This window comes from Ischnura elegans, chromosome 9 (genome assembly GCF_921293095.1).
Source record: "Ischnura elegans chromosome 9, ioIscEleg1.1, whole genome shotgun sequence".
In the NCBI taxonomy this organism is placed as follows: Eukaryota; Metazoa; Arthropoda; class Insecta; order Odonata; family Coenagrionidae; genus Ischnura; species Ischnura elegans.
In genome coordinates, this window is record NC_060254.1 from 30,205,237 (window position 1) to 30,229,613 (window position 24,377).

At 38.0% G+C, this 24,377-nt stretch overlaps 1 protein-coding gene across 4 annotated transcripts in view; it reads left to right on the forward strand.

Moving 5' to 3' along the window:
* LOC124165377 (organic cation transporter protein-like) overlaps positions 1–24,377 on the forward strand; it is a 217,037-nt gene that overhangs the window by 156,353 nt on the left and 36,307 nt on the right. The window lies entirely within an intron of this gene.

Here is a 24,377-nt window from a genome sequence, read left to right on the forward strand (position 1 = left end):
ATACTTGCATAAGAGACGCAGGTAAATGTTGGCAATGATCTATACCGAAAATCATGAATATCTAAAAAAAACTAACTTCTTTTTAAGTTTTTTTTTCTAGTAATTCGTGACGTAAAAATACAAAATACTATAGGATTTCCATGATAAAATATTTGGCTAAGCCGGGATTCGAACGCGGATCTCCCGATTGCCGGCCAAGTCATTGTTTGGTGAAACCCATCCATAATTTTCCCTGGAAAAATGGCCGGTCAAGAGAAAGTTATGTGAACTTGACGTGAATTTGTCCTTAGAAAGGCCAATTCAGGAGGACACAGCTCTCCTGTGCGACTTATCATATTTTGCCTTTTTTCATCTACATCTACATCCACATGATACCCCGCAAGCCGCCTAAAAAGGCATGCGGCGGGGTGTGTTAGGAAACCAGGCGTTAGCAAGCAAAAAAGAAATGCTCAAAGGAAATTACGACTAGTATTAATTGAAATTCTTCATGGTTCGGGGGAAACACGAATTCTAATATCCACCCGTTCGGCAAAATATCTCTCTTAATCTATCGCTTCTGTCGAACCTGGAAATATATTGGGGATCTAATACGATGTTTTCCGTGTCGCTCTTAAAGATAACCATTCTCAATTGCCCAAGCAATCTAATCCTAGCGCGCAGCCTCCGAATCTCTACCGACTCCCAATTCGCTTCGCTAAACACCTCTGTAACGCTTTTTGTACGTCGTTACAGTTTTTGACGAATCGCGCAGTTTTCCTTTGTATTTTATTCAGTTCGCGGATTAAGTTTCTCTGCACCGGATCCCATATGCTCGCTACATATTCAAGGTGGGGTCGGACGAGTGCCAAATATCACCTCTATTTTACTTTCTCAACCGAAAATCTTCCCAAAATACGCTTGGCCAATCCTAACTTCTTATGGGCTCTGCCACAAATATTCCTTATTTGTGTTCTTTACGATATGTTCGAAGTTAACTCCCAGATACTTCACTTCGTTTATCGTCTTTATGTTAACATAATCCGCTGCATATACATGGAGATAGCTGGACAGTAGGTCATAGGTATATAGGCGGTTAGCAGGAAATTACACGCAAGAGAAAGTATCTCTCTAGCTCGACCGATCATTTCGCGTGATGTACGTGAAGTTTAAGTCTTACGCTGTCGTCGTGAACATTCAAGAGTACATGGATGCCAAAATTTACCTGTACCCAATTGTGAAAATTTTATGTCGAAGTATTCTTAAAATGAAAATGTTTACATTTGAGACGCAAGTAAATGCAGGCAGTGATCCACTCTATAAATCATGAATATCTTTTAAAAAATTTCTTTTCAATTTTTTTAACAAGTGATACGTCAGTCAAAAAAGACAAAATAAAACCGGTCCAGAGAAAGTGATGTAAACTTGTTGAGAATTTGTCCACAGAAAGGCCTATTTCAAGAGGACTTCCCTATTTTAAGCCGAGGATCTCTCTCGATTTATCGTATTTTCTCATGACCCATAAAACTCACGCTACCATCTTGAAACTTTACGGGTTGATAGGGTACAACTTTTTCAATATTTTTTTCCTTTTCACAAGCATAGAAAACTTATTTACGAAAAATTACTGAGGTAAAAGTTTAATATTCCAATTACAAGCAAGAGTAAAGAAGACCCTACTCTATATTCCTCTTAAAATTTGAAGATTGTGGCGCAATAAAATAGACCTTAAGAGCGGGAGTAATGAGTAACCTCTTTTAAGGTATACAATGGCACCATTGTTAGGAACAGACGAGTTCAATACTGTAGTTCAAATTGGTTTCCAGGGAAGACCTATCATTTATAATCGACCAGACGTATGTTTTCTTAGTTACTCCACGGATTACATTGTTTCATACTCGTATTCAGCCAATCATTTTGAAACTTGAAGGTTATATGGACTCGTCAGTTATAAATAATCATCTGTAATCCAAATACATGTGAACATAATGCCTCATACAAGTAGTGAAACGTATTGAATTTTCGGCCCACAATTAAAAAAAATAAACTGTTCACCTCTTATGCTGCTCGCCCTCGACATACCAGTAGATTATCACAACCTTCCTTCCTTATCGATGCAATATCAATGCTATTGACCGACAAATTTTCGCTACGAAATAATCACGAATGGAAGGAGTTTTGACACTGTTAATTCAGTATGAGTACTCGTTTGCTATCTCAAAGGATTAAGTTATGTACTTCAATGTTCCAACCAGAATGTAGATACTCATTGAACTGTATGACTAAAATATCCATTCAAAGAGTATTAGAGGGAACGGATAATGTAATGTAATAATGTTTGCAGCAAACCTAGCTCCAGCGTCCGGAGATTTTTGTGCAAACACGATCCTTCTAAATTAAATATTTTCAGGCGTAATTTTGTGGAAGATCCTTGTGCGATATCAGAAACTATGTTTTGATCCATAGACTTCACTACGACATAGTGGCAAATAAAACTCAGTGGATGAAAATATAGTTGCTCCTATCATAATTTCATATTGATAATTCTATTTGTAACACTAGAAGTGGTGCATGTCTCCTTTATAGGCTATGGATAGAAATGCTGGGATAAGCGCATATATCAGCAAATAAACACCTAAAAGTGTACTCTTCACCGAATTAGAAATTTTTTTCTTCAGATAATATTAAACAGTGTCCGAAGCTCTACTACTACAAAGGGCCCACGCTTTAATTTTGACATTATTTTTTGACTATTTTTTGTTTGAGTGAGTTTACTTCAAAATAATTATATAGAAATAAATTAAGTCTTATAAGGCATGCAGGCTATATTTTGACCCACTCCAAATCGTTCGAGTGGCACTTTAAAAAACTTCCATAGGTACCGTCACACGTACAATTTCAGCAACATGAATTAATAAGGAAACCATAAACCAATCACATTTGCCGAATGTGGCAAAATCGGGATCGAAAATGAAAGCATAACAACATATCTCATCGACCTAAAAATTGCAGTGATTCGCTCGCTGAACAACACATTTTAGTATATCTACATCATGCAAGCCACTGCAAAAGTCTGAGGCAAACCAGAAGCATATCAGACTAACGATGGTGTCATAAAGAAAATGCTCAATTCTCTAAGCGTTCTGTGTATTAAAAACTCAGTTTTTTACATCAAAGTGAACTTCGTCGTGATAATATTTAATGGCACTCAGTGCGGTAAACTCGGAAAACTTCAACCGAAAGAAACAACGAAAATCTTCATACCAAAGCCGACGCATGTAACTCCACGGATTTTTTTTCTTTTCGACCAGTTGGAGAGTTCTTGTCTCGAATGAGTGGTTGGTGTGGTCTTGTTGTCCGAGAAAATGTACGAGATAGAATAAACATTGCAGAGTGAAGGCCATGGTGACAGCGCTCTCAACCTAAAGTCAAGGGAAAATTACGTATATCGCGGTGCGTGGATGGTTTCCAATCATCAAGAAATCATTGATGTATTCTTCTCGGGTTTTCAGCCAGGTTAATTCTGTCGTATAATCCGACGTTTCGAGAGACGACTTGTCTCCCATTTTCAGGGCCGTGTTAATCTTAGAAATCCTCTCAATCAGTTGATCTCTCTTGAAAAGTTTAGTGGACGTCAATTTGTTCGATTAATCGATCTTTTAGTTTGAATTTCGATTTTTTTTTAAGTCGAGCTTATCATTTCGATCAAAAATCGATTGCTCGAAAATCGATATCGACCGACATTTTTCTGCACTACCTACGTGCACCGCCGAATCACCGGTTGCCTTGGCGAGAGTTGACGCCGCAGACCCCGCGGCATTGGACCGATCGCGAGTCCTTGTCGGGATGGGATCCGTGCGCACGGGACGTCCGTATTGTGAGGCGGGCCGCATCGCTATGCTCGTGGATGGCACCCAATGCGGCCTACTTAAATCAACAGTGCTCACTTTTTTTACGTGCTCCGACCACCACGGTTTAATCGCATACAGTCCTGCAAAAGACCTTGTCCCGGGGACGATTTTACATCTACATATTAATACTATCCAGCAAGCCGGCTAGAAAGCAGATATGGCAACAGAAACTAAACGGAAATCAAAACCAACAAAATTTCAATTTGTTTGGTTCCCGGGAGCAAAATGTGGACACGAAATGAAATCGATTTAAACCCGGGAAGCTGAACTCAGAGTCGAAAGGAAATCGGAGTCAAAACAACTTCGGGTCGAAACTGAACTAAAACTCTGGGACGAAACGAAGGTGATTTTTCGCACCGGAGGAACCACGTGCTTCACCTTCGAACAGTTTAATTTCGACCCACACACCGAGTGCGAAATGTGGTTGAATGAAGTTCGGCCTACCGCCATTAGATGCATGGGGCACTCATATTTTTACCACTAACAGGAGAACGGTGAACGCGAACTGACCGTTTCGATTTTTAAGCTCGATGTTTTAACCTGTCTGTACGCATTTCAAACGTAATGGATCGAAACTATTCCCTGTTATCCCCTTAAACTCAACTTCTGGGATCGAAAAACAACCATGAGCTGCGGAGTTTCGATTAATTTAGTTTCGTTCCTGGGAGTAATCTATCGTTCACGGTCGAAACTTAACTCCTATGTGATTTTAATTTCGTGCGGGAATGAAACTAAACCTTGGCGTCGTATTTTAGTTTAGCTCCGGGTCGAAACGAAATATTTTCTTTTCGTTTCACTTGCCATCCCTGCCAAATAGGCATGTGGATGCATAGAAATTTTCAGGATACATTGGAGGAGACAAGTTCATGACGTAGCGAGTACTACTGAGCAGGGAAAGGATGTTTAAAGCAGAGTAAGGGGGAAGAATATCAAGTAAGTGAGGGAGAATAAGAAATAGTATAGGAGTTATAGATAAATTTTAAGGAAATAAGCTTCAATGCGTATTGAAACGGGAAATCCAAATAAGAAGGGTAGTGAGGCCGGTGTAAACTGCAGAATACACTATTTAAATCTACCTTAGCCGGAAAATTTAATTGAATAATCATGGATTAGAGCGTTATAAAAACTTTCGGTACCGCAGCTATTAAACTTTTACCTCATTATTTTTTTATAAAGACATTTTTTGTATTTGGGCTACATAAACTGTTGACAGGAGTATAATCTTAATGCCTTGCAAATTTCTAGATGTTTGGGAAAGTTTTAAATGAGCAATACGCAAGAAAATCGAGAGAGAATGCACCCGTTCGAGCGGGTGCAGAATATTTACGCTGCGTTAGATTGAATTTAGTAGTTTTTTACGCTAGCTCACGGTAAAAATTGAAAGTAGATAAGTCGAATACCACAATGTTGAATTATTATACTAGGCTGAGTGATCGCAACCTCTCACGGCAAAATTGGGTATCGTGGACAAAAAAGATAAAATACGATCGAGTATAGATGGATGGGTGCTCATTTACATCTAGATACTACCCCGCAAGCCGCCCAAAAAGACCTGTGGCAGGGGGTGTTAGGACACCAGCCGCCTTCATGTAAAAAGCAAATGCTCAGAACGAAATTACGACCAGCAGTGGCGTAACTATGGGGGGACGAGGGGATAGATCCCCCCAAAGCATCAGAGAAATAAAAAAGTTATTTAAAAATATTGCCTGGTTTTGAAATATAATAACTGCATCGGCTTATATTTAAATTTTTAATGCCAAAATGATGTAAAATTTATATTCAGACTTGTAATTTTTCAAAAGTTTTCCCGCTCTAGGCCATCTCATCCCCCCAAAGTATATTCCTAGTTAGGCCACTGACGACCAACATTTGTTAAAGTCCTTCATGGTTCGGGGAAAAAACCCATTCCCGCATCTATCCGTTCGGAAAAATATCCCTCTTGATTTCTCGCTGCTGTTGGATCTGGAAAATATAGCGGGGCTCTAAGATGATGTTCTCCCTGTTGCTCTTAAAGATATCTATTTCCAATTACTCAAGCAATCTAAGCCGGAGGTTGGAATATCTGAAGGCGCTGTTTCCGAGTTTTTGGCGAGGTCAAAGTTCCGTCATCTTAGTCATGACAATTTTTGGACTTTGTTTCCAACAGATATTTTGAGGTGGCTAAGTTCCGTTGTGAAAAATCCTGACATAATCACTAGTATTTAGCCAGTGATTGTCATCGGGGTTTTCCCATCATTCACGATACTTCTATTAATGTATGAACTCTTTGCACTGTTAGCCACTTCACAGTTGGGGATATCCTTGTAAAAATTTATTTTTATACTGAAATTGTTGAATTTCCATTTTATATTATAAATTAAGTACCAATATAAGTGCAAGTAAATGGCTATTTTACACTCGTAAAAATTGTTTTCTTCTAAGCTGGTTATGGAACGTAACCGTGGTTATTGATTATAATTTTTCCCCGGGAAAAGATGTGTGAGGCATAAATTCGCGAAGCCTACCGATGAAGTACGAAAAAAAGGTTTACAGTGCGGGTTCCATAGTTTATTTTAATGTTATAACGAGTTATGACCAAAAATGTCACCAAATAGTAAGCATTGGCCCTTATGGGATTGCCTATGTTTTGGTCAAAGTGGGCGTGGCTGATCCTACCCAAGCACCCCCATTCCTGCCACACTTAGCTCACGCTCGGAACCAGTGGTGCCCCCTCTAATATATTTACAATCTCCTTGAGCACGAAGCCTCCTGAGTCTCTAGCGCAGGGGTTCCCAAACTTTTTTGTACCACGCCCCCCCCCCCCGCTACACATATCAGCTTTCCATTTTGCACCCTATTTCCACGGTGCCGTACCTACCAACTCCTACTTGTACTCGTACAAGTATGTGCCTACTTGATACGGTGAGTAGGTAGATTTTTTTGTTCACTGTTGAATGCGGTATCGCAGAATGGAAAGATTCAATAATTGTACGTATGATGAAAATTAAAACAAGTATTACATGAAAAACGAATATAATTACTGATACAAAATTGTAACACAGATACATTTTCAATTTAAGGAAGGTGAAACACGGGGACGGTTTTGGAGTCGGGACAAGGGAAGGGGACGATTTTGAGAACCTTGAACTCTTGTGTGTTTTGTAGTTTTAAAAACTGTAACCTTCTTTGATAAAGTTTACAACTTTATTGAAACTTTACAAAAACAATTATGAAAACTTAAAAAGACTTTATTTCAAAGATCTGAGAAAATTATTTTTGTAATTTTTTTATTTATTTCATTTGGGTGTTACATTAATGGACTTTCTCCACGCCCCCCAGTTTGGGAACCCCTGCGTCTATCGGCTCCCGGCTTAATTCGCTTAACATCTGGGTAACGCTTTCTTTACGCCCGCAACAGTTTTTGACGAATCACGCAGTTATCATTAGGTACAAGTGCTCGTAACAGCCCATATTAGTAAGGAGAACACGTGTACATTGAAAAAAGGAATTTCTCTGTCTTGAGCGCTGCTGCGGGTACTCAAGAAGCCAAGACCTGAGATTCAATTTATATTTCACATAATTAATTGTTTTTGGGTTTGTCGCGTTGACTCATTTTTGGTGGACGACAGTTTCGACCGCATTCCAGTTCCCCTCTTCGGGTCCAAATGACTGGTGCTAGAATGCGCCCGTAACTGTAGTCCAACAAAATGAGTCGACGCGCCATTAGCCTTAAAAACAATTATCAAATTAATCACCGCGGAAGCCTTCGTACAATTACACTTTACATGCTCAAATGAAAACGCAGTGAGTGATTTTAACATGGAGATAAAAATAAAATGAGTAAAAATTACCCTAACATTCGATACTTAAATACGTCTAAGGATATAAATGAGTTAATCTCACTTTATTTCAATTTTAAAGCCAAGAGTCCATCTCTAAACGATAAAAAATTGTCATCAGAAAATTTTTATCTTTCCAAGAATGGTAAGTTGGCTGTATCGATAAACATTAATTATCATTAATCAATAATCATACTCCAAAAGAACTACTTTGTTCATGAAATCATATCGGGCTCGATGCAGCGGAAATGCGATTTATCTATTTAAAATCAAAGGAAACGAGTGAGAATTACATTAGAGTTTTAAAATCACAGTCGGTAGTGGAGTTCTATATTTAAGTTTGGAAATTACTATCAATCGTGTTTTGAATTTTATCATGAACTATCTTGCTGTTCTTTCTGCTCTCCAGAAGAACAAACATGGAGAAATATCACTCTAAACGCAGAGTTTAAGGCTCCTGCATTACTTCACTTTTCGAAGGACTATATGCATACAAAGAACACAGCAACATAAAAATTAGTGGCTAAAATAAGGTGTCTCTTTATTCATAATGTATACATCTATATGTATAAAAGAGGACGTCTGTGTGTCTGTCTGCTATGCGTTTCCACACGGCTGGATTGCGACCAAAGTTAGTACATAGGTGCATCTCATGCTCCCAAACCCCATAGTACTACTTTCAGTTGCGTCCGACACGTCCTTCGTGTAGTTCTTTTCATTACCATTTGTTTCGTCACGTCATTTAACTTCTGCGGTTGGATATCCTGCCGGGTAGGCACACCTCTTCACCATAATATGTTAGGGAAAACACAACTCAAATAATACTACTCTTATCAATTAAACTCTCGGTGCAAACCTTTTTGCTGGGATATTAATTCTCAAGACATTTTTCGTCTTCACACATACGGACACAAATGGCGATCAATGTTGTGGAGCGTGGTTTAGGCTGACTCCGTGCCGAGGGATATACTTTTACTATTGTAGTGAAATCATTGAAGTACCATTGCAGGGAAATCGTTTTTTTTCGCTGTTTGTTGTTCAGTTGCTGTGCCTAAAAATGTGGCCATGAATGCCAAGTTCCAAGTTTCCCACTACTCTGGGTGCTGTCTTTCCCGAGCGACGCCGGGTGGCTTGCTTGTCCTATAATAATAATGCGCCATTATCGTATCAAAAAAAGTCGTAGAGAGGGCCTCCTGTCTTCGATTTCCGCCCACTGTGGGCCTTCGCGGCGTGCTGCAGAGGAGCTACGTGATTGGCAGGGGGACAGTAATTCACGGTTCTCTATACGGATACAACACTGCTTCCTGGTTTTCCGTTTGCATGACAGTCACGTATGAATAGGATGCATCAGACTCGCTGGGCCGGTCGCTTTCGTCTGTTATTTCCTGGCGCATCACTTGATTAAATCTAACGCTATCATTTTGATATATCCAAGGTTTTGGAGAGCAGACCCTGGAAAATATTTAAAAGTATTCAAATATGCTAAGTTAACCCCAGAAAATATTGAGGTAAACTTTTCACATTGCAGATACTGTTGATAATTGAAAATTGTCTATTCTATTCACGATGAAAATTTAAAGATGAAAGCATAATTTTCAATCATCACACACGATATTGAAAAAAGCATCAATGTTTGAATCATTTATTTCAAAAATAATGTTTGAATCATTTATTTCAAAAATGAACACACCAACAATAGTTCAATAAGATCAATTGCAAATGGCAGGAGTTTGTAAAAACAAAAACGAATCGATTTGACCAATACGTTTTGTATCGTACTATCTTCGGGCTAATATCTGTATGTAAAAAAGATATTTTCGTGATGGTTTTGTAAAATTGTACTTACTCAGCCCATATTATTACCTATAAAGACTGCTTAATATGTATATATTTTCAGCTCAATCGACGAATGATTTAAACTACGTGTTCTTTTGTGCTATAAAGTTTAATGATGGAATGACTTTCTATGTAATGAAATACCAGCTCAAATATGACAGGGAAATTTCAAGCAACGCGGTTTGAATAGTTGAAGATTTTTGTGGGTTCATAGATCAATTATGAATAGGTAAGTTTTTAAAAAATTAGACTACAAACCTTGTGATAATTGCGGCCTACCTAACCCTTTATAACCCAATTTTGCTTTTAATTGACGTCAAATAGACTACGTGTTATTTTGTGGTGCAAAGTTTAATGGCGACATATGTAGCTGCCATATTAATTATAAATGAGTGGAAAATTTTCACAATTTTAAAATGAGAAGTCTTGAAATTTCTCTTGGAAGCAACTCTGGGTTAGATAGGGCCATTCTTTGACCAATTAATCTCTAAATCCTTTTTTTAAGTTTTTAATGCAAATAGCAAATTATGATAACCAGAAGATATTCTTATTTTGGGATTGAACCAAAACAACTAGATAATATCCACGTATTTGCTCGTACGGATAACCTAACCAAGGTAATCATTCGTTATATGTTTTGAAGTCCGTTTGTACAAATAGACTGCACAATTGAAATGCCTCACAAGCCCTAAAAAATGAATAATATAAGGGAAAAATCCTCACTATAACCGAAGTTATCAACCTACACGAGGAAAACATCACAAATGTGCTACAATTATGCCCACTTAGCCTTAAAATTTTACTGCAGCTGCACGTGTGACGCACTTACTGCTTGTATGGAAATTTTAATTACTTAAGGAGCTAAATAAGCGGTTACTCTCATTTTAATTGGTTAATTTGGCCCTTTGGAAAGGTGATGAAATACAACAGGAGCAAGGAAAGAAGCGAGGTCCAAGTATTCAGAGACTTTAGGCCATTTCATGTACGCATGGGATTGCAGTTATGAAAATTTTCAAGGAATTAGGTGGAATAGAGACTCACTCTTTACTCCAAGAATGAAACTAACGATGATTGGGTACAGAGGAGGAGAGAATACTAATTTATAAGGAGGGAATGGGCTCGTTAAGCAATTAATTATTATTTTCGATTGTAATTGAGTTCGAAACTTATATAGACCTACAATTTTCCGCTTTTCGATCCTATTTCGGGTACCTCACGAGTTATTTGCGTTGAAAAATCGACGTTTTAACCCTTTCGCGGATGAGGTGATGACGTCAGGATATTATGCCGTGCGGGTAACCGCAGCTCATACTCCTCGGCGGTGTGCATAGTCCTCGCATAGTTCATCGTTGTTTACACTCTTGCGAGCTATTCCTCGCCCCAATCAAAAGTTCACCTGAACGAGTAAATCAACCAGAATGATGTCACCAACTCACGAAAAGTGGGCGGCAACTTAGGCCAAATAGTGAATTTTCGGATTTGTTTGGCAGATCTTTAAACCACTTCCTAGAGGGGTAGGGGGGTATACGAGTGGTATCATTCGTATTCCCCCCTTCTCCTCTTATGTTTTATGTTATATTAATCCTTTACAAAATAGGGGGGTGAACAGTGTATTCATCCCTTAAAAACTTTCCCATTAGCTACCATATCATATGTCACAAAAAACGAAGAAAAATGGTTATTTTAATGTTTTTTTAAGTTATTTTTTTAATTTTTACCCCCTAAATCTTTTCAACCCTAGTGAAGTTTGTCTCTCTCTTGACCCTGATAGCCTTAACACGTCATTTTTTTCAATCAGAAGCATATAACATTAGTAAAAGTCCCTTGATAAGCGATAAGTTTAGATAAGGGGTTGTTTTCCCCAATTTAGGGGTTGCGTAAAAATGGAGGCTGATAGAAAAAAACGGAGGTCATTTTCGGATTCAGCGACTCAAAATTAGCCAGAAACACCCTAAATTGTAGCCGGGCATTTTTTGAACTATTTTTTTGCAGAACAGTGTAATTACCAAGAAGAAACACTCTTTGAATAATCAGCTTGATGGATGCGGAATATTCTAATACGCCATAAGTTTCCTCCAATGAGAAAGTGAACTTAGGAGGCCATCAAAGAGCCTTGAGAACCCATCTCAGTCCAAACACATTGTCCTAACGTTCTAACAAAGATTAGATAGACTTCCAAACGCGCCTAATAATGAAATTCTCCTTAAATATACCAGCATTGTGTTATTTACAGAATTTTCCCAGAAGCAGTACGGGGACGTATCACCCTAGTTTGACTCATATTTCTTCGTAACGTATTAATCAGTGAAATGTAAAAGGACTGTAAATGTACTATGCTATTCTTTTGAAATTCTCAGTCGGTATAAATTATATTCTTGCCAAATTTTGCCTGCATCTCGGAATTAAAAATGTTATTAAATCATTTTCTCGTATGTAAATTTGATTTCTTGGGGTAAAGAAAAAAAGTCTACAAACGATAACTCCATTTGCTTAGAGTACATCGCGAGTCAAGAATTAATGCAACCTATAGAGCAGGAGTGATACGCCCCCGCAGAACTTGAAGCCGAAGGATCTCTTCGACAACAACTGTGTCTCAACTTCCAAACCGCCGCACTCGCATTAATCGACACACAGAAAAGGAAGTTGACGAGTTGACGGATGACTGCGTCAAAACAAGCAATAAAGAAATTTTCTGACTATCGCCAATGAATACTGACAACGAATATGAGATTTCAAATAAATACTTAGTTCAATTTTTTACGTATTGCTTAAAATCTGTTTTCTGCAATTAGTATGATTTTAAATCTTAAAATGGAAAATTAGGTTAATTAATGATATTCAGGTAATTCAGTTAATCTATACTAAAATTTCCTGAATTTATCCTACTTCTTCAGTAGAGTGGAGATAAATATTCGTTTAACTAACTTATAATGACTTAAGTTGGGACATTAAATTCCTGCAAACTCAAAGTAGCATTGATAGAATTTAGCCTTTCAAAAAATGTACCCATTCTCCCAGTCATTGCCTCGTTATTTCGAGTACAATCCCTGAAGAAAATAATATTGACTGTTGAACTGGTATGCTTCATCATAACGATTACGACGGCACAAAATTAGTACACTAGTCCGTTAGATATAATTTTCAAGAATATTACCGCAGGTAATACCCATTAACAGTAGCCACATTTCCGTCCAGCAAATATGCATTGCAACTATTCAACCATACGTGCCTCAAAATAAGTTTAACAGGTGCTTTAGTTTCCGTTTCATTGAGTGGCAAAAACCCAATAGCTCGTAAAAATTTCCTAAAAATAAATTCCATTTTTAACTAACTAGGTTTACCTAACAGATGAGTTCATAATGAAATTATAAGTAAAGAAAAACATTGTTTAAATCCAAAGAATATCTTTATTTGCATAAATAGTGGCAACGCATAGGGAATAAGTACTTGGAATGAAAAAAAAAAAGTGTTGAAGCTATGTACGAATATGCAAATAGGTATCTCAGGTCAATATCCCGCCCTATTTTTCGATATGCATTCTTCGTTCCAATACATTCCATAGTGGTAACCTTGAGATTAATTTGATCAGAGTATTTACAGCAAACAATCTAATTATTTGTCGAAAATGAGTATTTCCATTCGGGGCTCGGGTTCCAAGCCGGGGGCCCGCGTTCAAATCCTGGCCACGGTAGAAATCTATCGTAGTATTCCCGATCCCTGGTGGAGTGTTGAGTGGAGGAGATTCAAGGCGAAGCACCACGTCCGTCGAAAGGGGCACTAAGCTGTGGTCCCCTTAGCACCTTTCAGGTTTCCACCCTACCTTCCAAACCCTTACCTCATGGCGCAAATGACCGCAGCTGAAGGTCGCCTCCTTCAAATACCATACTTTAGGGTTCCTATCTGATAATGTGTCGCAAATTACGTACCAGGTATCAGCCTTGATTCCTATGTCGTGATTTATATAAAAATGGAACGACGGGTACTGGTTATCCCGCCTTACATATAATTTTAAAGCTCCAGTATTGTTCCTATTTATAGCGGTATCTTAAAGAGAATGAGATTTTCCCAGCATTCATTTGTTCTCATATACTTTCTGCTTAGCCTGTTTCTGAATCTGATAAAGGATGAAATCTTCGCTTCACAAGTAGACAAAACAAAAACGCTTCACTAATCGCACCAAAATAGCTGCCATTGATGATTCTTTCTACTTAATGTCCTTTCCACTAACGGAACTGAGATAGCATTATAAGGAAGGCTCGTAAACGGCCTCGTATCCCAGTCAACTATTGGGTCTATGAGGACTCCGCTGACAATATGCGATCCGTAACGAATAGATATTTCCTACTCCTTGTAAATACTGTCTAAACAATGTAAACATACGTCATTCAGAATGGCATCTTTGGATATCAAATCATATCTGGGTGAAATGGAAAGCTGATTAACAATGATTCATCAATTGGTCAATGAGTCAATGAATACATTTTTTAATTATCACATTTTCCAGTGTGATTTCTGTATTTAAAGAAAATGCTGAAATTGATACCGCTATTGATCCAAATCGTGGATTGATTTCCATGAGAATGGAATTATTATTTTTGGTTTTTCCGTCTTACGTATAATTTTAAAGCTCTAAGCTCCGTGCCTATTTTCAGCGGTATCTTAAAAAGAATGAGATTTTCCCAGAATTTCATTAGTTAAATGATTAGACAATTAATGTTTACGAGCCCGTTGGCTTTTGTTGACAACAGTTCCGCTGACATTGCAGTCAGCGTCTTTTGTGCTAAGAATCTATCCTGTTTGCAAAATTAATGCAACCTTCGACCTAAGGATGCTGACTGCAGCAAAACTTTTTTCAACAAAAACCAACGGACGCGGTAAACACACGAAGACTATACAGTAATCGTCTAATCAGCACCGTGAAAATCTACAATCTAAAAATTACCCTGCGAGCCACCTCTAGGGTGTTTGGCAGGGGGTGATCAATCACCAGCATGCATTTGGACTCCCACATGCACACCACACCGTCCAAGAAACGTCCCGTATAATAACAAACTATACTACTATATGCTGTTAGAAATAGAATATAGAATAGAAATTCAGAAACATGCAGTAAGTTTTACATAGGTTAGTAGGCTACACTACAAGACATGCAATCTATTTACGCGTTCTATTGCTGCCGTTATAATCTCTTATTGATCGTGGAAAAAATGACATTCGGAATCTGTCTGTTCTGCAATCTATCTCTCTTATTTTATTTATATGATCTGATCTTCCGTAGTACGTTGGCGTCCGCAAGATATGGTTAACTTCGTCAGAAAAGACACTGCTCTTGAATTTATCTAAAAGGTTTAGTCTATTTTTCAATCTACGGTCCGACAGAGATTCCCATCCGAGTTTATGTAAGAGGTCAGTTACACTAACAAGACTATCGTAACGACCTTTCACATACCTGGCAGCTCTTCTTTGCACGCGTTCTAACTCTGTTATTAAGCCTTTTTCATGAGGGTCCCAAACACTGGCTCAAATCTTCCCAACCTTCGAATCTAAATTTTGCTGTGGTTCGAGTCTGCAGTGGCGGCATTTTCATTCCAATACAAAACGTATTTCGACTTGATGTAAATAATAACCCTGAAAATGACTCATCAAGAAGATCGCTGCGGACGTCACGTCTCATTTTATCATAATTCTTAAGAAATGACGCTCTTCTGCCATGTCTTGTGAAATCACATTTACAGTTAACCCGGTAACGCCCGAATTAAAAATTTCGCCAGAACTTTTTCGTAATATTCAATTTTAAAATCTGATCGATTAGATGCAAATTTAATACTTTTAGCACAAACAGTCTTGAATATACATCCTGGTACAATGTGGTACCGCTAGGCCCCTTAAGGGGTCAAAAAATAGAAATGCAAATGCAAAAAATGTTAAATATTTTCTATTTGTCACAAGAAGAAAGATTCATTCATCATTCATCCAAAATTACTCAAAAATGTCAAATCTTGCTTAAAAAAGCAAACTTATCTGAAAAACGTAATTATAAACATGGTTATTAGTTTAAAACTTTCAAAATCCCAAACAAATTACAATAAATAACAAAAAAGGTTCGTTTAGTATTGCACTATCAGCTGGTACCATACGGTACCGCTAGGCGTTAAGGGGTTAATTTTGGCAACAGTTTTTTCAGCGCACAGAAAGGAATCATTATAAATCCCTTCTTAACCCATGTTTCTAGTTTGCAAAATTTATGCAATTAAATAAAGCAGCTAGAGCACAACTGTTTTGATTGCTAGTCGATGAAATACCAGAAGAAGAACATTTTTATTTTATTTTCATTTTCAGTTACATTTACCAAACCTAAAAGCGGTACCCTACTATTGTTTGAGCTCTTCAAATCTATTTATCTGGAATAATTGTTTGCATCGTAATAAGATATACTATAGAGGATTCCCCGCTAAATCTAGTCGCAGTACCCTGGAAAAATACTAATAGTAACACTTAGATATGTGTAGGAAAATTGAATAAGTTTCACTTTTTAGGTCTCTATTTTTCATAATATTTACCTATATTTCATTAATATATCAGCAAAATAGGCCAAGTAACCCCTGAAAATTAGTCAAAATTTGACAAACCAAGATTTGAGTGATTTAGGTACCCGCCGCATACAACATCGCCGTTCTTATGTAGAGAAATCAGTGACAGTGTTTATTTTGGTGGGCTACTGAAAATTCTTCTGTGATAAAAGTCTCATCATCGCTTTACCACCACTCATATCATTATATTTTAGACGGATAATCATATGAAATAAGAAAAATATTCTCGCAGATATCCACTTTTCCATTGGCAACTTATTATAATTTCACATAAGTATGCTAGTATGTTTCATAGCATTATTTTGCCAAATAGGTTTTTGCCGTAAAACATTTCCACTGTTTGAGGCCTTTTCAACACCCTTAAATAATTTAAATGGACCCTGGACATTTTTCTCTTATGTTCTCTGATAAAAACCGACGCCGTACCTTTAGGTATTTCCATACTTAAGCATCCGTGGCCACTCCAAAGCTATAAAACCGTTATCACTCTCTTCCCACAAAAAATAGGCATTAACACTCAGAGAGGCAAATGTAATCGAATAAGGTACTAGATAAATCAGATGGGTTTCAAGTACCGAAATGAGTATAAAAGGACCCAGGCGAATACATGGGTACTAAAATAAGATTTTGTTCTTTCGAAGCGTATGATACTGGTGAAATCTTCTAGGGTTTTCCACCGGGTGAGTCGCTGGTCGGCCGACGTTTCGATTGCTGCCTCTGCCATCGTCCTCAGGGCATACTCTGATTATATTATTATCATTATCATTAATTTTATTATCATAAGGTCATGCCCTGAGGACGATGGCAGCCATCAAAACGTTGGCCTACAAGAAACTCACCCGGTGGAAAACCCAAGAAGATTTCACCAACACAGGTTCTCGAAACCAGTTCTCAATAGTACTCTTTTCAAGTAATTTGCAGTTTTAACCCTCCAACAGCAATATGTCCTCCATTCTTTGTATCTGATGAAATATTCTTATGGGGAATACTATAGTCCCATTAATTCCGCCGTAGCCACCCCTGCGTCATGTACTTCATTACGTCATTTAAGTGTGAGATGCATGCATCACGATGTTTCAATCGCCGCTCTGTCTGCCGGGTTGTACCCCCTGCGGCCTCTCTGGCGTCGCTGATAGATAAACGGGAGCCCCGGGAGCAACACCAGCCCACCAGCATGTAATCCCATTTTTTCCCGGTCTCACACTGACATCGCCAACGCAAGAGCGGCGGGATGAAGGTTAGCCGCCGCCGCCTTTTGTCCCCACCCACACCATGAAGGGAGGGAGGGGGGTCGGCAAGTGAGGCAACGGAAAAAATTCATCGAAATGCAGACGAAAACAGCGTCGGGCGCGCGCGCGCGAGCTATCAGTCGGACAGAAGAAGAACGGCCTCCGTGCGCGGAGAAACACGTCCGCGATATAGATACGGGAACGTTCGCTTTATTTAGACGCTATGGAAATACGTCATGTTCAAAGAAGCACGCTCTCTTTCGTAGCTTAGTGGGAGGAGCAGTGTTTTTGGTCATCGAGTGTCGAAGGATTGAAATGAATTAGGACCATAATGCAGACGACGGACATTGGATACGTTATGTCGATATTGGACAGGTTAGTGAGTTGGTACCAGTGGCGTGGCTATGGGGGGGATGAGGGGATTAATACCCCCCCCCAAAATCTTAATAATAATAATAATAAAATGCCTTTATTCAGGCGAGGTTGAGACTAAGAAGTCCCCTGTTCTCCTAACCCTTCGATAGCGTCAATGCAAACATATTAAAAAATGACAGACAAACGTTAACAATACAAAGGATATACAATATACACAATTTGTGAAATGCCAAAAATATAAACAACTATATGTAAATATTTTGTGTAAAAAAGATTTCTGTTTGTGGGAAAAAACATGAGGTTAAGGGTGTAGTATCCTTCAGCGAAAAAACCCACTGCAGGAAAACGCCCACACAAGAAGGGGGGCGTGAAAAACCTGCGAAAACCTACTGACAATGAGTGAAAGCTATAGTCGTGTTATTCGTAAAATACAACGTATTTAAAGATGCCTATGATGTATCCAAGGAATCCGACACTGGAATCCTTTCAGATGGATGTAGCCCTTAAAACGCACAACGTTCATATTCTACTAACATTGCCATCGAATCAAGTTTCTATTAATGAAACGATTGAGCAAGGCAACCTCTCGTTTCAACCCTCATCAGGAGGTAGTTTGATGCACGAGTGACTTCTGCCGCTACGGAAACACCGGTTTTTCCCTTGAAACAAAGGTAATCATTGCGCTGAGTTTTTATGCGCAGATTGAGTTCCGGGAAGATGATCCTAAGAATTCAGGTATGTATAACTGTACTAAGTCCCTTCAATTTTATACTCAACGCCGTTTTCCGTTTCGACACGTAAGTCATTACCAAGCGAGTTGTTTGATTATCAAACGAGTTACTGATAGTGATATAAACGTCGATGCCGGAAATAATTCTGAATATGAGTATGAAAAAGCGGTTTTTTATGATCCAATAAAGGACTTACGCAAAGGATAATTCACCAACTATCGATTTTACATGTGCTGTCCCGCTCGCAATACCTGAGATTAATCTGGATATGAGGAAGAAAAAAATTACACCAGAACAAATGAACATTTTTTATTTCTTTTCCCTACGAACAAAGTCCCATACCAATCTGTTCTGCGAAAAATCTCTCTTAATTAGTTTCTGTTCGACCTGATAATATGTTGTGGTTCTACTATAATGTTCTCCGAGTCGCTCTTAAAGATATCTATTCTCAATTCCTCAAACAATCTAAGCCTATTGCGCAGCCTCAAAGTCTCTAGCGGCTTCTAGCCTAGTTTTAGCATCTGTATGACGCTTTCTGTACGCACGTAGCAGTTTTTTACGATTCGCGGAGCTTTCCTTTTCATTTTATTAAGTTCACGGGTTAAGTCTTTCCGTACCGGATCCCATATGCTCGCTGCATATTAAGAGTATCTTAGAGTGACAGGTTAGCCAAAGTCGCTTGCCTCAGGCGTAACTTCAAAGAATTTAATTCTCACTGTGTTTTGCAATATTTATTTTGTAATTCAAGATAAAATAAGTCAAACAACCAGGGTTTCAATGTAGTGCGTCATCATCCGGTACAAACACCTGTATTTTTAGGTATTAACTGAATTGCTAAGTTAAAGCTTACTAATAAAAGTTAACTGAATATAAAAAGCCGCCCAGGACAGTTTTGCGCTATTTTTTTTCCTAACGGCAGCACAAATCTTAATTCACGGTCGATGATGTTTTCTCATGGTTTGTCTGAATTTCGGCACGAATAATTATAACTTCCAAAGTACAACGGAAGCCCAAACAGCAGTATGGCAACCAACGGCGGAGCGAGGGGGAAGATCCGGGGGATTTGGACCCCCCCCCCTGAAATATAAAAAAAGCTATTATCTTCCTTCATAAAAGAAAACAAATCATTGAAAAATGATGATTTTTCAACAGATTCCTATGACAAATGAAGTTTTTTTCCGGTTATGAAAAGTGTTAAAATTAGCTTAAAACCCTCAAATTAGTGTCCTATTCCTCAAAGTATTTCCCCCTGGTTTTGACCCCCCCCCACCGCCCCCCCAAACGAATTTCCTGGCTACTCCTCTAATGGCTGGATTTTCGGTGCTTCAGATGCTAACGTTACCATCACCCTGAAATTCATGAGATAAGCAGATATAAAAATTGGTGAGACGGTTATCTTCCAGGATTCAAATCCTCAAGACCATAATTCCACCCATGGTGGTTTATCCAAACGTTTCAATGAAATCCTGTATCATAATATTATTTAGCGTCTTAAAAACCAAAATCGCGATTAATCCTTTTTTAATCGTCAGTGACACAAAAAGGAAGATTTGCTGTGAAAAACCTTTCCTGCATCCAAGTGTTCACGCATAAATTAAAAACAAAAATTTCCACCCAAAAGTTTCTACCCACTCCAAAGCAGCATTTCGTCTTAAAAAGTCAAGGCCACCAAAAAATTAACTCGCTGGCATGCGATGGAAAGGTAATGAATCACCAACGCCTATAGAATGAGAGCATCAAATGACACCAAGACTTTCCACCACCTTATCCGCTAAAAGGGTACACAACTTGGATTCATTGCCAGCAATAGCTTGAAATAAGACAGAGGAACAAAACAAGGTTGCATACGGGTCTAAATGATAAGCCAAATACAAGGTATATGGATAGCGATATTTTGTGAGAAAGTAGATATAAGCACGGATAATTCTTCATATTAGCCATATCAATGAGGCTTCACCTTTTCATACTGAGACAAAATCAAACTCAAGTTCTGTCTCTTGACCCTTGAGAGACCCATCTATGATTATGAAACGATTTTTGACCAACCTAGGCTAATTCACAACCAGTCACAGTTGTATCAAGGTAATGACGTGCATTGTATCGAATCATAGCTTGGCACAAAATAAAATCAGGAGAATATGAAAGCAGTCATTTCTTCAAGTGGTAGCGCACAGTACAGTATAGTGGTTATACCTTCGCTGTCGAGGCGGGGAACTAGCGAACCCATGATCTATTTTTTCAAAACATAAAAAAATCGGAAAAACCTTCGTGAATGCTTTAAAAATCTAATCTGTCATTCGAGTTATGAGGATAACTATTGAAAACAATGCTCTCTCGCTTGTACAATAAAGCAAATCAAATTAAATCCCCATTACTTTTTTCTAAACCTCCCTTCATGTACATTTATTTTCCGAATGTAAAAATCATACATATTAATTGCAGTTAAACGGCCTTTTTTGTATTTGTTCCATTGCATTTAATTACGATTGCCTTAAATAAGATTTTGGTGACAGCAATCGTAATCCCAAGTTTGAACTATCTCCGAGCATACCTCAAATATCTGTTTCCTCACAACTAAGCATTCTTAGATGACATCACATCCGTCACCACAGCACTCCCTCACATTATGCGTAATCGACCGTTCGTGACTGTTTACAGAAAGTTCAAAAAACGAAACAGTTTATCACACCTTCGTAGCCGAGACTCTTGTCACAGAAATAGTCGTTGGGTGAGTAAAATTTCTAGCGTCATAGAACACGGTGTACCTATAGTTATCAGAGAAAACGAAATGAAAGCCCACAGCTATATCAGTAATCGCTTTTTCGGGCGGACTGTCATTTAAAAAAATCAAACTTTGAGAGATAGACACTCTTTGTATTTCTAAAAGCGTTGATGATATATTTCCATAATAAAATATTTCTTCCAAGCAGGCGACTTATTCCTTTCTTCGTATATTTCTCTGAGTAAAAATAGCATGTATAATTATTCCTATGTAAAATACTAATTTCTCAATCTTCAGCGAAAGAAAATGATTTCTATTACAGACCGCACCTATTACGATTAAGCCCTAATTGTCGGAGCTGATGAAATAAAAAGCTACTATCGATCTATCTCTGTTCTCGAATCTATAACAAAAATAACTCAAATAACTAAAGGACATGTGAAAATTGAACAAATTTATGATGTAAAATTTTTTTCTAAAAATAGCAACTGATCACCTCACTCTAATTTTGCATCCATCTTCTTCATCCTTAGCTACACTCTAAATCTTCCATGATATTTATTTGTCATATTCCGTTCAGCCTCTTGAGAAATTAATTGCTTTAAAGCACGTGTGTTCATACCCTCATTAACATCCATTCCAAGTTGTCTTGCGAAGGCGTCATATCTTTACATATTCTTTTTGCAAACAATCGCGTACATTAATCAGTAAAGAAGCTCAATTGAGGATGAGTGCTACTTTCTGCCATAGCACGTGACTGTGCAATCTTGATATGAAGTGCCAGTCAAAATGGGATAAAAGCCTTCCATCTTATAATTCTTTAGAACGCTCATTGCAATCTTTGATCAGTTTCTATCAAGAAAAATTGAATAATATCACCATCGCCATCTGCAATCAGACCTTAACGTATGATCGATCGCTGTCTCGACCTCGAAGCACATTACGTACATGAATATTCCATGTTAGCCATGTCAATGACGCAACATCTTTTCGTACCTTCTTCTCTCCTCTTTTTTTTCAAAGCTGAAAAAACTACATTACCACGTAAAGATGACCTGTCTATGATTGTAAAAAGATTATTTTTTCTTTCATTCATTTTGCTAATTAAAGTAAACGATCAAGGATCCAATTTTATCTTCTTAGTTATCATTAAAAATGTTCACGAACGAGCACGGTAGCAGTCTATTTTACCCGTGTAATAAATAAATAAAGTTTTCCTGTTCAGCTTAATAGCTAAATCAACAGTATGAGCCAGAATAATATCTCCTGTTAATTGATCCAGAAAGAAATACGCCCAAGTAATAAAATTTAACTAGAGGCAAAATAAAGCTTAAGAACTGATGCTTTGTACTCATCATTATGATTAAGAATCTGAGTGAAAAAATGTTCACTTAATAACCGTCATTCCAAGTTTTCGCGGAATAATAGCCGTTTCAAAAATATTTTAAAATAAAACTAAATGAGCACCTAAGGTGTACATAATCATATTTAACTCCTCGATCCGTAAAATATTGGTATGAAAAGGAAGACCTTTCAAACAAGACGCAAATAATGTTTCATAAACGTGAACAATATCAATTGAATGGAACTTATGTTTACTCCATGGAGGATCCTACAGTAATCCATATGCATAACTCTAACGTATGTTCAATGTAAGTTATTACCTGCTATGAGTGTATTCATTATTATCATATAATCATTTGTATTATATACCATATTATATCAGTAAGGCAGCTACGTCAATGTTTTCAACAGTTGAGTCTAAAAGAATCCCTCCGCTAACAATTTTTCCGCTGCACATAAGGTGAAATGTCCTAATTTAAAACTTTGAAAACAAGTCCAAGTTAGCATCTTTATCTCCATTATGTCTCACCTAAAGAAAAATATCAAACAATTGAGCATTTTAATTAAAATTTTATAGAACATAAACTTATTATCCTCCTTCATTGAGTTTAAGAAACAAGAGACTAAGAAGAAGGGAGAAGCTTCTTCCGGTTTTACTTTCATCAAAACAAATACAGCTAGGTGCCCTACATCTTAAAGTATAAATGCTTCTCTCAGTTTCATTGAAACAATCAGAGTAGCGTAAAATTATATAGACACTAATTATGAAATTTTCCATGAAAAATCATTTGGCTTAGCCAGGGTTCGAATCAGAATCTCCCGATTGTCGGTCAGGTATGCAACCAGTTACACCACCAAGCCTGGTAACGCTAATCGAGAGATACGGGTTCGATTCCCGCCTAGGCCAGGTGATTTTTTTTCTTGGCGAATTTCATACATGGTGTATATTACTTTGCACATGTGCGCGCGACTGCGTATAAAGTCACTTGCTCTATGCAGGGTTTTGATTAAATAAATATCTAACACTTGTCTCAGGGTCCTCCCTGTCATGGAGAATTTATAACGGATATTATGTGGACGATTAATTTTATATTTTTGTTGACACACTCGTTCGAAGCCTTCTATTTTTAGCTATCTTTTTACGTTCTTCAATTTTCTCTTTGACGCATCGGTCTCTCCCGTAATAGTCAGATTGCTCTTTAATCCACCTCAACCACTGAGAGCATTTACGACATTTATTTCTACCGGGCAGGATCGAAGGACTTATCCACTTCCGATAATTCCACCTGAGATCGCTTGTTGACCTGCGTCATTATTGCACTCTGACCTTTTTAGACAGATTGCCTGTCAAGCCTTAGAGGTCAGCCCACGTTTGGAAAGGGACGGTGGAAATAGATCGAAGAGTGGACGCAAAAAAGACTTATAGACAAAGGTTTCCAATGCACAAGATCTAGTTTCAAAGATGACATTGCGCCTTGAGGAGCTTATAAGGAATACTCTTTCGGAATCTCAACGTGAAGTAAGGAGTGTTTCCCTGTGCGGGAATGACGAGTCAGATTAAAACGGGTTAGCAGGAAAGAAGGAGAAACGATTCAACTTGCTCAAACCGGCTTATATCAGGTTATTCTGAATTTTTCTCTTCCTGAATAAAAGCGTGATTTTCCGGATCCAAGGATGTAATTTTCCTAATGTGCGGCAGATATGGTGTTTGCAAACGATGAAGGAGAGTAAAAGAATCCATTTTTGCTAATATTTAGTTCCCTTAGTCACCATTGTATTTCTCTCTTGAATTTTTTGAATTAGTGGTTTCTGTACAGCTGATACCACCAAATCAATGGTTCGCGA